We start from the raw sequence: 17,935 nt of genomic DNA, 5'->3' as shown, positions 1-17,935 counted from the left end.
GATGGACATTGAATGTTGCCTCTCTAACGAGGAAGGGGCTGGAGTTGGAGGGTGAGGCGGACAGCTACCAACTAGACAAACAGTAGTTGGGCTCACATCCTCCCACTTACTTGGTTTTAGAACCAAACCCCTTGATAGAGGCTGGACTTTCCTTTACTCTGGAGTTGCCCGGGGTGAAAAGCCTCAGGTGAGAGTGGGCTTCTTATTGTGTCTCTGCCTGGTCGATGCCATGTTGAGGTTTGTCCTGGAGAACAAGAGGGCTGCCTGTCTGCGGCTGATGTTCACAGATGGGAAGTCTCCGACTGCCATATGTGCCTACGAACTAAATGTCAGTTCGGAGTATCAGGCCTTCTTGGAGAGCCTGGAGGTGATCCTAGAAATGGACCCAGCTGGGACTCCATAATTCTGCTGGGTGACTTCAGTGCCCCTTGTAGAAAATAATGGAGACACCTGGCGAGGCATGATTGGGAAAAATGGTCACCCTGATCTAAACCTGAGCAGTGTTTTGTTAGTGGATCTTTGTGCTAGGCATGGTTTCTCTATAACAAACACCATGTTTGAATATAAGGTGGCTCATACGTGTACTTGGTACCAGAGCACCTTAGGCCAAATATCTATGATTGACTTCGTAATCTTTTCATCAGATCTGCAGCCATATATTCTGGACACTTGGATTAAGTGAGGGACAGAGCTGTCAACTGATCACCACCTGGTGGTGAGTTGGGGCAGATGGTGGGGAGGCAACTGGACAGACCTGGAAAGCCCATACAAGCAATGAGGGTGGACTATGAATGTCTGGGGGAGGCCCCTGTCCATCAAACTTCCAAAAGAGATTTTCCTGCACCCCGTGGAGGCTGGGAACAATTCAAATGGGCATTGTTCATAGCATCCACTGTGGAAGCAGCTGCAAAGAGGGCTTGAAGGCCATAGGTGCATCTCGAAGTAGAAACCTAAGGACCCAATGGTGGACACCAGAGATGAGAGGTGTCATTACGCTGAAAAAGGATGCCTTTTGTGTATTGTTGGCACAGGAGACTCCCAAAGAAGCAGAGAGGTACCGATAGACCAAAAGGACAGCAGCTTTGGTGGACAGGAAAGGAAAAACCCAGGTGTGAGAGGAGTTCAGAGAGACTATGGAAAGTGACTATCGATTGGGCTCAAAGAGGTTCTAGCAAACCAGTATGCTGCTTCTGGAGAATGTGAATTTCCCCTTGGGATTAATAAAGTATCTATCTATCTATCTATCTATCTATCTATCTATCTATCTATCTATCTATCTATCTATCTATCTATCTATCTATCTATCTATCTATCTATCTATCTATCTATCTATATAAAGGAGAGTTGGGATCCGTGTGGCTGTGTTTGTGTGTTTGTGGAGGGACGGAGAGTTAAGGCGGGTGTTGGAGTCACGTGATCATCTCCCCTCCCATTCACCTCATTTCATTCACTTCATTTCGCTCCGAGCTGAGCTCCGCAGCTGATACGGTATTGCCATCCTTTCTCCTTTACTGTTTAGTAACAGTACTTACTGAATAGTATTTTTTCCTTTAGTGTTTCTACTGAGTGTTTCTTAGTGTTTAGTAGACGCGGTGTGCGAAAGGAGAGTTGGGATCTGAGAGACCATGTTTGTGGAGGGATGGAGAGTTAAGGCAGGTGGAGGAGTCATGTGATCATCTCCCCTCCCATTCACCTCATTTCATTCACTTCATTTCGCTCCAAGCTGAGCTTCACAGCTGACGCGGTTAGTCCTTTCACCTTTACTGTTTAGTAGACGCGGTACTTACTGAATAGTATTTTTTCCTTTAGCGTTTTTACTGTTTAGTAGACGCGGTGTGCCGGTGTTCCCGGCGGTGTCGCGGTTTAGTGTTACTTTCTACTTCGTTTTTGTACTTTAGTATTTAATAATAAATAATAATAATTCATTACATTTATATAACGCTTTTCTCAGTACTCAAAGCGCTAAAATAGTGAGTGATACTTAGCTGATAGCAGTGTAGAAGCAGCACAGCACAACGCAGCCGATAGGACAGGCGGGTGTGGTAGCGTAGGTGAGCTGCGATAGGAAGCAGCAGGAGGAGGAAGCAGGATTTGGATGTTCCAATACACAGCCATAAACAGTAACGCTTGGTAATTTCATGCGTGATCGCCCCGGAGCCATAAGCCATAAACCAGGTTAGTATGAACATCAGATCAGTTCCGGGTCGTAGAGTACTGTAAGATGAAACGGGAGCAGATCAGCATAGCGAATATAATCACGGAGACAGATCATCCTGAGGTGCTAGATCGCCAGGTACAAAGAAATGTTCGTAGGTCTCGTCCCGTGATCCACAGACTCAGTTGTTCCCAGTAAAGTGGAGTCCATAAAATCTGTAAATATTAAGCCAAATCCATGCAATTCGAGTCAGCTGTATCCACGAACTATACGTATAATAAACGAAATAAAACAAGTGAAAGAAAGTGCAGAATTAAGGCGAATTGTGTGTTGTTAACAGGGAGGAGCGGCAAAAACAAGCGTGCGCCAGCGTCCCCTCACCTGCTATAATAAAGCAGTTATAATAAAGAAGTTTAGTAGACTTTTACTTTATCTCATTTAGTGTTCTTCCCGGCGGTGTTGCCGTTTTTTAGTGTTAGTGTCTACTTAGTGTTTGTGTTTAGTGTTATGGAAGGAGTGATCTTACCACTGTCAGATTTTGCAATGAATGAGTTGGTAAATAATGATTATTTATCAACAGATCACATGAGCAAATTCAACGAAATTTTAGCTGCGCATACAATTTTCCAACCTCAAGAGGTTTTGCTAATGTGGACTCCTGACATACCTATAATGCCCATTCCACAAAATACAAAACATATTCAAATATTACCTTCTGCAGCTACTGAACGAGTGACTCACTGGGTGTGTACCTATTATGATGGTGCTGTAATTCATGTCTATGACAGTTTAAACGCTGATAAAAAATTCAACCTCACCGAAGAGCAGCTTCGTTTCCTTCATGCTTTGCTTCCTTACAAACCTCCCATAGTTTATGAAGACGCACAGCAACAATTAAATCATACAGATTCTGGTGTATTCTCAACTGCATCTGCTGTGTGTTTTTCTTTAGGTATTGACCAATGTGATCAAGTTTTTACTATTTCTTCAATGCGAAATCACTTACAAATAATTTTTGTTACTCGACAATTGCTTCCATTCCCTGTCGAAAGTAGCCGACGGGCGACACCAGTTACAAGTATTCAGTGCGTTCAAAGACCTGTACGAAGTACGGCCACTAACACAGTCACTCATAAAAGGGGAGATGACTCGGTGCGGGAAATGGGGATTGAAAGTACCTTGGAAGACATGCAATCAACGAGGCGATTAAACGGATCTCAAGAGACGTCTTCTAGGTTGGGAAAAAAGCGCTTGGCTGCCAAAACCTTATATATATATGTACAGTATATATACATCTATATAAATAAAAATGTAAATGTTCGTTTGTTCAAAACCTTAAATCTCCGAAAGTTCTTCGCCGATTGCTTTGAAATTTTGACACAACGTTGCATTCGAATACGCGCTTGTTTTTATATATCATATTATATAGATGTCACACGTGTGACACGTAAAAACATGCTTTTTTTGAAAACACAGCGCCATCTGTTGGACGTAAAAGCAACACACGCTATACTAAATATTTTACGATTCTATTTCAATGTTTCGATCAAATACATTTGTAAGTATGTGAATAAAGGCAGCGACATGTCAGTTTTTGGTGTGCAACCAGAAAGAAGTGATAGGAATGAGGTCATACATATCGATGAAATCGCACAGTATTAGGCTGGAAGATACATAAGCAGCAATGAAGCTGTACGACGAATTCTTTCATTTCCCATACATGAACAAAGTCCAGATGTTGTTCACTTAGCAGTACATCTAGAAAATTGACAACGCGTTTATTTCACAGCTGCAAATGTGCACCAAATAACCCTGAATCCACCGGCTACAACGTTAACTGCTTTCTTTACGTTATGTCAAAATGACGTGTTTGCGAAAACACTGCTGTATTCAGAAGTGCCTACGTATTACACATGGAATGTGAGTAGAAAATCATTTGAACAACGCAAACGAGGACAGCGAGTCAACAGACAACCTGCCATATTCAAAGAAACTACGATAGGTAGACTGTACACCGTGCATCCCAATCAAGATGAATGATTCTTTGTTCACATGCTGTTGGTAAATGTGCCCGGTCCAACATCTTTCCAGCAATTGAGAATTGTCAACGGCGTTACACATGCCACTTTCCGAAGTACATGTCAAGCTCTGAATTTATTGGAGAACGACCGATACTGGGATGTATACATTAATGACGTGGCAACACGTCACATCCAAATCAAATTCGTGCATTGTTTGCAGTCATACTGACCGCCTGCTCTCCTTCATCTGCAACACAGTTATGGGAGAAATATAAATCGCACATGGCTGAAGATATTATAAAATTCAAATATAAACATGGATTTAACAGCAGAAATCTACAAATAAGCGGTAATAATGATTGACGATTTGTGCTTAGAAATCGCGAACAAAGTTCTCAATCAATTGGGAATGCCATCACCGAATCGATCTGCTCCTGCTTCGTTCGATGTAGAATTGCGTTGTGAACAAAATTACAATACGGGTGATCTTTTGTCGTTTGTGCAATCAAATATTCCTAAGCTAACGCTTCAGCAAAAAGGCATTTACGATCAAATAGTGAAAACTATCAATAACGGGGTTGGAGAAATCTGGAAATTGGGAACGGAAAGGTGCCGGTTGATCTGATCTCAGGACGAATTTCATTGCCTCATAACTTCTGTAATTTAGTGACGGCAAAAGAAGAATTGGTTGAAAAAGTATTTCGCAATATTCAAACCAATTATAAGAATCACGATTGGCTTAGTGAACGAGCTATTCTTGTGGCCAAAAACAAAGATGTCTACGAACTTAACAATATTATTCAGTCTAACATTCTGCACAGACAATGGAACAACAAAAAATATTGTATACCCACAAGCATTGTGAAATTAAACATATTAGAAACGTGCGCTTTCTCTTTTCTTTCTTTTCCATTTAACCAGACTGAGCCACAGCAACGCGCGGCCGGGTACAGCTATATATATATATATATATATATATATATATATATATATATATATATATATATATATATATATATATATATATATATATACACACATATATACATACACATACAGTATACATCTGTACTAATAAAAGGCAAAGCCCTCACTGACTCACTCATCACTAATTCTCCAACTTCCCGTGTAGTTAGAAGGCTGAAATTTGACAGGCTCATTCCTTACAGCTTACTTACAAAAGTTAAGCAGGTTTCATTTCGAAATTCTACACGTAACAGTCATAACGGTCGACAACGTCTGCCATGATAAACCTTCTAATTTATGGCCCCATCTTCACGAAATTTGGTAGGCGGCTTCCCAACGCTAACTGAATCCTACTTACGTACATATATACGTCCATAGCCTGCAGCTCGGTCCACACTCTGAATCCTCCAGGCACTCCTGAGCATAATCTAATTTTGAAGGTTGGGGCACCAATAATGTTACAGAGAAACTTACAGCCACCGAAACTTTGTAATGGCACGAGACTTCAGGTCACATGCTTGCAAAAGAACCTAATTGAGGCAACTATTTTTACTGGCGGTGGCTCAGGGGAGAGAGTTTTTATTCCTCGCATCCCCGTTATACCCTCTGATCTCCCATTTCAATTCAAACGCCTCCAATGTCCAGTAAGGCTCTGCTTCACAATGACAATTAATAAGTCTCAGGGACAGACCCTACAAAAGGTTGGCATTGATTTGAGGCAAGATTGCTTTTTACATGGCCAACTATACGTTGCATGCTCAAGAGTAAGCTCAGCGCACAGCTTGGTCATATTACAACCGGAGGGGCGAACTGACAACGTGGTATACAAAGAGATCCTTAACAAATAATTATTGGTACATTTTCCCTCAGTTTATTATTTAAAATTTTAAAGCAGTACTTCGTCGCTGCGAAGTGCGGGTATTTTGCTAGTCTATCTATCTATCTATCTATCTATCTATCTATCTATCTATCTATCTATCTATCTATCTATCTATCTGTCTGTCTGTCTGTCTGTCTGTCTGTCTGTCTGTCTGTCTGTCTGTCTGTCTGTCTGTCTGTCTGTCTGTCTGTCTGTCTGTCTGTCTGTCTGTCTATCTATCTATCTATCTATCTATCAGGCAATTCAAAAAATGGAAGGCATGGATTCACCAAGGTTGTTCTCAAAAAGGTTGGAGAAGTGCTTACCTCGACTGAGGATGTTGCCTGGCAGTTGACGGAACACTTTGAGGAGCTCCTCAACCCAATGGACACCCCCACTTTAGAGGAGGCAGAGCCAGAATCTAAACGGGATAAGCTAAGGTAGTTAAGCAAATCCGCAGTGGCAAGACCTCAGAGGTGGATGAGATCTGCTCAGAAATGCTGAAGGCTATGGACATTGAGGGACTGACAAGCCTTTTCAATGTTGTGTGGTCATCAGGAGCTGTGGCTCTGGAGTGGCAGACCAGGGTGGTGGTCTCCATTTTTGAAAAGGAGAACCGGAGAGTGTGCTCCAACTACTGGGGTTCAACATTCCTCAGCCTTCCTGTAAAAGCGTATGCTAGGGTAATAGAAAGGAGACTCAGTCGTGGAACCTCTGATCCAGGAGGAGCAATGTGGATTCAACCAGGCAGTGGAATGATGGACAAGCTCTTTACCCTCCCAAGGATTCAGGAGGGGGCATGAGAGTAAGGCCAATCCGTCTACATATTTTTAAGGACATAGATAAGTGTATGACCATAAATCTGTGGGGGTGCTGGTGGAGTATGGGGATCTGGGGCCCCTAATAATGGTTATCTGATCTCTGTATAATCACAGTGAGAACTGTGTCCACATACTCTGAAAAACATCAGCACCACTTCCAGTTGGAGTGAGACTCAACCAAGGCTGTACTTTAACTCCTATCCTGTATGTGATTTTCATGGACAGGGTATCAAGGCATAACCTGTGGGGTGGGGAGGGTCCAGTTCGGTGGCCTTAGAATTACATTACTACTTTTTGTAGACAATATGGTCCTGTTGGCTTCATCAGGCTATGAACTCCAATATGTATTTGGAAGATTTGTGACCGAGTATGAATAGTGAGGGATGAGGATCATCACATCCAAATCTGAGGCCATGGACCACAGTAGGAAAATGTGGCCTGTCCTCTCTGAATGGGAGGTGAGTTACTGCCTTAAGTTGAGGAGTTTAAATACCATGAGTGAGAGGAAAACAGATGGCGAGATCTACAGACGGATTGAGGTGGCAAATGCAGTTATGCGATCATTATACCAATTTGTAGTAGTGAAGAAGAAGCTGAGTCACAAGGCAAAATTCTTGATTTACCAGTCATCTACCTGTCATAGGTCATAGGTTTTGTGTAATGACTGAAAGAATGAGATTGCTGGTACAAGCAGCTGAAATGAGCCTTTTCCACAGGGTAGCTAGAGTCTCCCTTCGGGATAGGGTGAGAAGTGCAGTCATCTGGGAGAGGCTCGGAGTAGAGCCTCTGACCCTCCGCATTGAAAAGATCCAATTGAGGCGGTTTGGGCAACTGATACGGATATCACCCCAGACACCTCCATGTGGAGGTTTTACAGGCATGACCAGCTGGGAGGACATTCTGGGAAAGACCCAGGGCTTGCTTGGAGGATTATATCTCCCAGATGGCCTAAGAATGTATTGAGGTGGCAGAGTATGAGTTGGCAAGTGTGGCTGGGGAAAGGAACATATGGGCATAACTGCTAAGACTGTTACCCCCTGTCCCGGCTTCAAATAAGGAGTGGAAAATTAAATGAAATATGAGTAACAATACAACAACATTAAATAACAGCTTATGAGATGACACTTAGTTACCTTGATTACCAAACACAACTTGCCCCAATCCTCTTTGGTGGACCCGAAACTGATTAAAATAAACCTGGCTTGTCGATTTGGGCCAGGGTGACTCACTGAGTGAAGTTCGTGGAATATCACCTCATGTTCACAGTAACAGACTGGAGGAATGAATAAATATGAACTGATCATTTCAAAGCATTTAAATAAATGTATGAAGACCAAACAAGACCAATAACAACTAGAAACTGCCTGCCTTGAAGTACAATGAACGATTAATTGGTGCAGGGCTTGTAACAGCCATACAGGTGAAACCACGAGATCTGTCAGAACGGGATTTACAGGACACACATGGCTGCATCTACTGTAATTATTATGGGCCACTTCAGGAATCTGTGACAAAGCTATCAACTTGTAATTCTTTAACGCAGAAAGCACACTGTAGATGTGTTCAGGAGGGGCTTAACTGTCACATATCAATGACACTTGGGGTCTGACTTATAAGAATTCTGTCCAGATTAAGTGGGTCTAAGAAAACAAATAAATTAACAAAATGGACTGTCAGGCCCTTCAAGCACTTCTGTAGTTAGCGAGTGAGCACAATGAACACCAGTTTGACTAAATAGTGAGGTGGGCTACAACCACACGGTGCTCGCTTTGGACTCAGAACAGAACTTCAGTCCATGGCACCTTGTCTATCTGTGCCACACTTATGGGGGATTTCAGGATTCCTAAGTCATCAGTGCTTTAATATGAACAGTTACATGGATGGAGCCTCAGATTCACATTAAGCATTTCCTTCTTGCACTGTTTGTGAGGATGTGATAAACCAAACACCTATAAAAGATGACCAGTTCATGAAACTTCACCCAACTTTGCAGACCCCAACTTTAATGATTTCATTTCAGATAAAATTGCCCAGCATTTATGCTCAGGTCATCTTTTTAACTGTGTTGTCCTCATTTTATCACAACTACATAATAGAAGTATGCATTACTGTTTTCTTGTTTTACTTGAAACCATTGCTCAGGTGTTAACAGTCAGCCATGTAGATTCTGGTGTCTACTGATCCTGACCACAGCATCCTCTGCCGTCAGACCAACACTTTCAAATCTCTTGTTACCAAATCTCACTACTTAAGCATCTGCCATCCTTCACATGTCTTTTCATCCACCAACAGCATGCATTTCTAACTGGGGTGTCCGCACCATATTACCCTACTGTCCATGATACCCTTGACATCTTGCTGACATCCTTATTTATTTTTCTTTCTCTTTTCTTTCTGTCATGTTGAGCAGCTCCTACTTCTTCTTGATGGCCCAAATTGCATCCTCATACATTTGCACTGATTGGACTCCTGTCTTATGTAAGTTACAGTTATGTTTTCTTGACAGTCTTTGAACTTTTGTACCTCCTCCCACTTTCTTCCATTTCTCAATCCTGCATCAGTTCCATGATGGCTGTTTGACAACCACCTCTTGTGTCAAACACCCAGGCCAGATATGCGACTTGGTTGACTTGTTTGAGTTCGACATTTCGGCTGTCTATGGCTCAGATTTTCTCATCTGCTTCTTTACGACACATGATAACATCTGCCTTTCCAGCATTTACTTTTAATCCTTTTTGTGTTTCATTATGTAAAAACCACGCACCACTATTTACTCAAACATGGCACATCAGGCTAGTAATAAAGGAAACAGAGAGCTGAATGTGCCCAGTGTTGATTTCTGCCTTGAACACGTCACGTGTGTAAAATCACATTGTGATTCTCATTAATGGTGTTGGACGCCTAAACACTTTATACACTCAGCACTCCTACATCTCCTGGGAATTTTGAAACACCTGCTTCTAAAATACTTAAACTCATCATTTGCTGAATTCTTGGTCCAGGGATGGCTCCACTATTAACACCCTATGTTGGCCTCCTCTTTTATTCACAAAGAAGTCAAACAGAAGTAGTTTCAGTGATTATGTTCTTTATTTCTATCCCAGTGCTTCACAATGGTGACCAAGGAAAAAAGAAAATCACCCCACAGGAAAAAACAAATCCACAAGCACATATATTACTAAAGCTGTTTATCATATACCACAAATGACAATTCACAATGACACTTGACACAGTTGTCTTTTACACAAAACCCCAACAACATGCCACACAAAAACATCGCTCTACACTCTTAAAAATGAAGGGGCCAGAATTGATCTTCAGGGCCATTCCAAATGAAGGTTCCAGAAAGAACTTTTATTTATTTAGATCTATAATCTGCTCCATGCAGTAAATACCCATGAACAGATGGTAACAGCCTTGTGAAACACGAATTAAAAGAACTCTTGCTGCATACCATATCACAGGCCAAGTTCAGGTTTTCTTCATCTACGAATGTTCTGCTAAGTAGTCTACCATACAGTAAACACTTCATTGTTTTTCTAGATATCAAGCACAAAGTACAAAGAACCAACTTCATATGCAAAGAACCCTTCCCACAATGAAATGGTGCTTTTTCAACCAAAGGTTCAACAAAGATCCACACAACCCAATAATGAATTATAAAATGCTAAAACACATGTATACCACAAAGAGCATTTAGCATGTAAGTCGCGTTTAAATCGAGATGCTATTCTGAGCCAGTATTGGTTCCACTATAGAGGATTAGTGCAAGTCATGCTTGGCAACCAAGAAAATTAAGTGTCAGCCCTTAGCCTGGCACATGCCATTGTAAAAGTGAAGTTGAGCGTAATGTCATGAAGTTCATCAAAGTCCTGTTCAATAAGAAAGAAAACCTCAGAGTAAGTTTTCATTTTTTTTTTTTTGGTTTGTGCCCTCCCCTATCATAACATTTCGTCAATGGGGGAGGAGGTAAAGCTTTAGATTCATTAAAAAATTTTGATCTTCGGTTTTCGATAGATCTCGACATTTTAGGGTCCCCTGATACCGAAAACATCAATATTTCAGTGGTGTGTGTGTGTCTGTCTGTTTGTGTGTGTGCAGGAGAAAAAGGCTCTCTAGAGTAACCCTCAAATACCATAATTCTGCAATTAATTATGAATTCTTCTCATCATTTGATATTGTAATGACTTATTTTATGATCAGAAAGATCAGCATCAGTGTGGTAAATAATTTCTGAAATGTTATCGAATAGTTCAGGTAACTTGGTTCCTGGGGAGCAAAATCTACTGACGCTCACGTCCGAATTTTTTATTTGTAAGCTATCTACTTTAGTGGAATTCTTGTTTAAATTATTCTTACATGTTCCATACAAAACAATAAAACATCATAGACTAAACTATTGATTAAAAATGAACACCATTTAATTTGTCATTCTTTTCCACCTTTTTCCTGATGTTAAGTGGATTTTTTGTTTTGTAATATATTTATTATTGCTGAATTCTTACTATTAAATCTAACATTTGTTACAAAGTGATAAATACATTAAAAACTCTACCATTTATTCAAAAATGACAATATTATTCATATTTTAATTATTACAGCATTTTTTCCAATTGCTGTTTTTGTTAGTGAAAGACAAAAAAAAGATACAGTATTTAAAAAAAGAAACTTTAAAAAAGGTGTGTGTTCCAAAGTAAAATCATCACCTCTCGTCTTCCCTTTTTTGACTGTGAAATGACATCCAGTTTTTAAACATGCTACCCAATCACAGGATGTTCTCTGGTGGTCCTGACATGTCCAGAGGGTTGGAGTTTAAACTTGCAATGAAGGCAATAGAAACTTTCTTGGTACAAGTTAAGCAGCAAGTGGTGCAGAGAAATGAAAAATAAAAATAAAAAAACTACACTTTAACTTATGTAGATTTATTGCAATTTGATGATTCTCTGCTGACTTTGACTCAATAAAGGCCAATCTGTCCAGTGAATCACCAACATGAACGGGCAACAAGAGGACAAACTACAAGTGACCTCTGCACCAATCCCATGGAAGGCAAATAAACTGTTTACAAAGTCCAAAATGAAATGAAAGTACCAGTTGGATTAACCACAAAGAAACACACAAAATGCTATTAAATCTACAATAGTAGCCATCACTGAGAAACAAAACAACAAGGAGGCATCCATAAGTACTAACACAAAATGGCAACGCACATGAACAAAACAAGTGGCCAAAAGGGAGACATGATGAGAACTGTTTATTGTGATAGATAGATAGATAGATAGATAGATAGATAGATAGATAGATAGATAGATAGATAGATAGATAGATAGATAGATAGATAGATAGATAGATAGATAGATAGATAGATAGATAGATAGATAGATAGATAGATAGATAGATAGATAGATAGATAGATAACCTGTGACATACACCTAACACAAAATGTCAGAAATGTAAGGCGTATGGCAGAGCTGTAAATCTGCTGTCCACAAACACTGAAGTGGATGAGTGAGGCAGATCACCAAGAGCCCCCTGAGGACTCTGTAGGAGTCACTAACCACAGAGAAAGACATTGGAGAGACTGTAGAGACCACGACTTGAGCCTTTTGCCCATCAGACTAAGCTCCATGTCCAAACAGTGCACATTACTGAAAACACAACATCTGCACATTGAAGCCTGAAAGTGGCATCTAGAAGGTCTGTGAGGGGAAAATGAATGCAGAAAAATATGAAAACATTCTGGAGGAAAACCTGATGGAGTCTGCAAGAATCCCGTGCCTTAGGAGAAGACAATGAGGCCAAGCATAAAGCCAAAGCTCTAGGAGAAAACAACAATGTGAATGTTCTGGAGGGGCCGAGTTCACATCTCAATCCAATGGAGAAGTTGTAGATGGATCTGAAAATGGCTGACCAATCACAATCAACATGACACCTGTCAGAGCTTAAACAGTTTGACAAGAAAGAATTAATGGGGACAAATGGCAGAGCAGAGAGAGAGAAAGAGAGACCTGAGCACAGACTCCAGGCTGTCATGGCTGCCATCTACTAAACACTGACTTGAAGGGGTGACTACTCCTCTGTTACTTGGTGTTTTATATTTGTAAATAATTTAGACCAATTTACAGAGACCCGTTTTCGCTTTGACATTAAAGAGATTTTTATTTTATTGATTGGTACCAACAAAGCCAATTTAAATTCTCTGTGATCCAACATTGTATAACAAGAAAAAGTGAAAACTGCCACGAGGTGAGTACTTTTAAAGAAGCATCTTTATTTAAAATAAATAGTTAAAAAGGCAGAAGTCTATTCAGCAATACACACACAACACACCAATAACCAATAGCAAACAAAGCAAAGATTCTCCCATTTTACATCTATAATAACTTTCATTTTTCTTTTTCTATCTGTAAAGCACACACATAGGTGTAAAACTGCGCTACTGAAAGAAATGAATGTCGATGTTGTTTAAGACCTCCACGCCAGGCCACTCCGTCCTGCTCCATCAGCTCAGTATAATTTAACGTCTTTGTTACCAACAGTCAAGTACGAGATTCTGAAAGTCACCTACAGCCCCTCCAGGGTCCTGAGTGACCAGAATATCACAAGTTACTCTGAGCAGTTTATTAGTTTTATTCTCCTTACCTGTTTATGTCCTTGATGTCCTGTGAACTGACGACGTGACTTTATTCAATATGCCACTGCAGGCCCCTCGACTTCAGCAGGTGTTATCCATTGTGAGGCGAAACCTGAGACTGCAGCAGGACTCGGTGTGTCTCTCAGCGCTCTGGTTGCTCTTCTACATTACAAACACACTGTAACCAGGAAGTGCAGGTTTGTGAATAGAGTAACAAACAGATGAATGCTGTCTGGTGAGTCTTCATCAGTCAAGGGGGCCACTTTACCACTCGGTGCTCCTTAATAACAGATATTAAGAGATACGATTACAATACTGACATGTGTGCCTTTCTTCAGATTACAGATGCACACAGAGTGGTGGCCACAGTGGCTCTCAAGTGGCTGTCTCTGTTCCCTTACTGGTCCATTTTCTCTCATTAGGACGTAATCTGTTGCTTCTGAGCACACACATTAAAAAAGCAGGAATGAGCTCCATGCTTTGTTCAAACTACAGTAAGAATAAATTCAGATCAGTAACCTCATTGGCACCTCCTTAGTCATCTGCATTTGTTGTGTTCTCACAGAATTCCACCATGTTATTCAAACCAAACTATCTAAACCCTTGATAACCATTTATTTTCAGTGAGTCCCAAATTTTCACAGATTTCTTAGGACTCTAATAGCACAGGTCCTAGTTTGGTGTGTTCAGGGTTCAATACAGTTATTTATAGTCATTAATAGTTATGCAGTTTGAAGTGTCCTACTTTGTACCATTTATTATGATTAATTGTTATTGTTAATTTTGTTCTGTTCATGAATGCCTCCATGTTGTTGAGGACAACTGCACCATTGTTAAACCACCGCATACAACTTTGCATTTGAAAACAAAAAAGACCCCACTCACACTGCAGTTCCATTCCCATTTTGTCACTCATATGTGACAACAGCCTGATTTTTAGAGAAATATGATTTGCAAAAAGCATAATGGAATCAAAACCTTTCCAGAAGTATTTCCTCTATTCTCGTAATGACTGTTTTGCATCCAAACCGTCCACATTGCTCTCAACATTCTTTGGGCCACTTGTTTCTGTGTTCAGAAATGCGTTTCTTCAAGAGTTTTTTTATGTTAGCAACACCATCCAAAAATAATAATAATAATAATTCATTACATTTATATAGCGCTTTTCTCAGTACTCAAAGCGCTATCCACACAGGGAGGAACCAGGAAGCGAACCCACAATCTTCCACAGTCTCCTTACTGCAAAGCAGCAGCACTACCACTGCGCCACCTGATAAATGTGTGGAAATGTAAAATATGGAAGTGTTAAATCAGAGTCCTGTTGTAAATGCTTTTTATCAGGGAGGGGCGCCCACCTGCATTAATAGGTGGGATGTTATCTTTGAAGGCAATAATATTGCACTGACCAAAGGAGAAAGATAGAGGAGGTTTAAAGTAATAAACTGTAACAGGTTCTTGTTGCTGAGTACACGTTACACCGTAAGTGTAATACAATCAGCTTCCTATTAGCTCCCCAATACCCGTAATTCCTTATTACTGCGGAACCCCCAATAGTTCAATAGACTTACAATATGCTGCATATTCCTACCCCCCTAAAACTGTAAATGTGGGTAACAATTAACAAGCAGCATGTGCTATCTAAGAAGAGGAATATCAAGATGTTGTCAATGCAGTTCACATTCTAACAAAGCAGAGACGGTAAACCTCCTCTACATCTCGCTAACACAGCGGATTATTCTGCCCCTTATTATTATTTTCTCACATACAGGGTTAGCTACTTTAAGTTAAGATGGAGGCTTTCTTCTTCACAGAGGTGTTATGTCATACGTCTGGTGTGTGCTCATCTCCTAACTCAGCCTCAGGTAACTTTGACATCAGTTGGAGTTGAAGCCATAGAGACAGGTGGCATCCCAGGGAGCGTTAGGTCATCTCACTAGGACTTGGTGCCTCAGATGTTTCTGTGCTACTGACTGTTTCAGTAGGCATAGCGGGTAGCAACTGTTCAGCCTGTCATCTGTATGTCTGGTGGTCTCATGTGCATACCTTATAAGAGACAGGTCCAATCTATTGAAGAATGGTTGCTGGTACCCATTTCTCAGTGGTGGAGTAATTAAGACTAAGAGCAACATCCCACTGGGAAGCTCACAATTTTAAGTCCACTTTGATCCTGCTTCTTATCTATCATAAACTCACTCCTGAGTGGTGGCTGATCTTAACAAATCGATATGTGTTTTAAGCCACCATTTTGGAGACAGATCAGCTGGTGACATACCTGTTATTGTGTGGGATGTGTAAGAAGAAATGTGTAAAGATATTGTTTGAAAGGAGCTTCCCTTTTGGATGCTTTAAGAGTATATTTAAGGGTTTGTTCCATTCTTTCTGCCAGGCCACTAGCAATGAAGGCTGGATAGAAGATGATTAATACCAATACTTTTTAGGAATCCCTCTATTTATTGGGACACAAAAAGTTGCAAACATCTCATTTAAGATTTGGATCATGTTTCTGTGTGATAGTGGACATGATGGTGACCTCAGGCCACTTAGAATGTGCATCCATTGTGACCAAAGCATAACACCCTCTACATGTACTGCAAAGTCTAAATGAACATGTTGCTAAGGACTGGCAGGCCATTCCTGAGGATGCAGTGGTGCTGGATGTGACATATTTCTGAGGTCTTGGCATGATAAACATGAAGTTGCCCTTTCTTCAATATCATGATCAAGTCCAGGTCACCAAAAGTAACTCTGGGTTAGCTCTTTCATTTGGACTGTGCCACAGTATCCAAGGTGTAACTCATCCAGAACGGGTTTCCTCAACCTTGGTGGTATAATCACTCACATGCCCCACATGAGACATCCTGCTTTCACTGATAGCTCATTGTATTTGCATTTTATGAACAATTATGGTTCAAATTTAATTTCCCATCAACACAGTTTTTCCACGACTTTCAAATCAGAAACTTTGCTAAAACCAATCTGCCCAATTGTCCTAACCTCCCACCCATTTCTATTCCAGAAGAAATACTGATCAGTCTTGAAGACTCAGACAGCATCTCAACAAGATATAAAAACATATTAAAAACTCTTCCTTTCAAAGAACTCAGGGTACAATGGGGAAAGGATCTTTTACTTAACATCTCAAAAAGGAGTGAAAGTCAGCCATGCACAGCATACACTTTAGCTCCATATGCACAAAGCATTCAGTTGTTCAACTTAATCTTTCATTGATCACATTTATCTCATTTAAAATTGTCCAAAATGTATCCAAGGCCAAGATCCAACCTGCGAACATTGCAATCGAGCTCCAGCCTCAATGGGCCACATGTTTTGGAAGTACACTACATTAACATCATTTTGGACAAAAATCTCTGAGTGCTTCCCAGACAGCCTTGGTGTCACAATCCCTCCTAACTCATTAACTGTTGCGTGTGGTGGGCTGACAGAGGGGCTTAAAGTGGATAAGTTGACAAATTGATTGCAATGGCTGACACCATACTATTGACATGTAGATTTGTCCTGCTTAACTGGAAGAATCCCAGCCCATCTTCTAGAATAAGTCAGTGGGTAACTGAAGTTCTATACTATTTGAAATTGAAAAAAAAAAACAATCACATTTTCGTTTAGAGGATCTGTTCAAAACGTTTTAAAAATATGGCAAGATCTAATTAATAACATTTTAGAATAAGCATTTAATTGGGGAAAAGGACATTCTCCCTTACTTGGTGCTTTTGAAGATTTGCTCTTCCTGTTAACTTTCCTCTCTTTCTCTCAGGAGGGGGTTGAATTTTCTTCATTGTATAAGTTAGACTCGATCATATGGAATGTTATTTTCTTTAAATAAAATTAGTAATAAAAAAAGTGTTTAAACTCTCTTAACAGCCTGTAGCCTTAGCTTTGCTAAATGCCATTTCACACTCTTGTGACAATTTCCAGGGTCTACTCTCACACAGCAACTCATGCAGAGGATTCAGCAATGTTGTTAGCTGTGGTATGAAACACCCATAATAGTTCAGGAGACCCCAAAATGATCTCAGCTGGTTGATATTGTTTGGAGCAGAACATCCACTACGGCCTTCACTTTTGAAGGAGCCGTGTGCAAAGTGTCAGCCTCAATTACTTGCCCTGGAAGCTTTGAAGAAGTTACATTTGTCCTTATGTACGCGCAACCCATACTCTTAATAGCCTGCTTAAGATTTTATCAGATTGGCTACATGTTCCTTGTCAACTTGGCCAGTGACCAGGGTGTCATCCAGGTATCACTGCACACCTGTTAGTCCACTATACATCTGGTATGCTGATATAAAGCCAGTGTCAAAGTGTTCCTGATACAGGAACATTATTTCTGAATAAATATTAAAAGACGCAGGTCAGGTCAGGTTGGGGAGCATGCACTGGTATAGCATGTTGTCGCACACAACATACGACGGAACAGCTTGTGATTCTGGCTGGCAACCCCCCAGGCAGACACACGGTCCAGTC

General features: G+C 40.6%; 1 protein-coding gene and 1 long non-coding RNA gene across 45 annotated transcripts in view; one reads left to right on the top strand and one right to left on the bottom strand.

The window, feature by feature from the left end:
* Positions 1–17,935, bottom strand: part of LOC114644339 (NACHT, LRR and PYD domains-containing protein 3-like) — a 284,794-nt gene that overhangs the window by 176,750 nt on the left and 90,109 nt on the right. The window contains exon 1 of one of the 44 annotated variants that reach the window (XM_051921996.1): positions 13,465–13,626. The exons of the other annotated variants lie outside the window; for them this stretch is intronic. The gene's annotated coding sequence lies outside the window, so the exon portion shown is untranslated. Of the gene's footprint in view, positions 1–13,464; positions 13,627–17,935 lie in introns of those variants that run through there. 44 annotated transcript variants of the gene reach the window in all.
* LOC127526439 (uncharacterized) overlaps positions 1–17,935 on the top strand; it is a 211,621-nt gene that overhangs the window by 155,914 nt on the left and 37,772 nt on the right. The gene's annotated exons all lie outside the window — the stretch shown is intronic.

This window comes from Erpetoichthys calabaricus (assembly GCF_900747795.2).
Source record: "Erpetoichthys calabaricus chromosome 1 unlocalized genomic scaffold, fErpCal1.3 SUPER_1_unloc_7, whole genome shotgun sequence".
In the NCBI taxonomy this organism is placed as follows: domain Eukaryota; kingdom Metazoa; phylum Chordata; class Cladistia; order Polypteriformes; family Polypteridae; genus Erpetoichthys; species Erpetoichthys calabaricus.
Note: the sequence above shows the minus strand (reverse complement) of the source record. Positions and strands in the feature narration are given on the sequence as shown.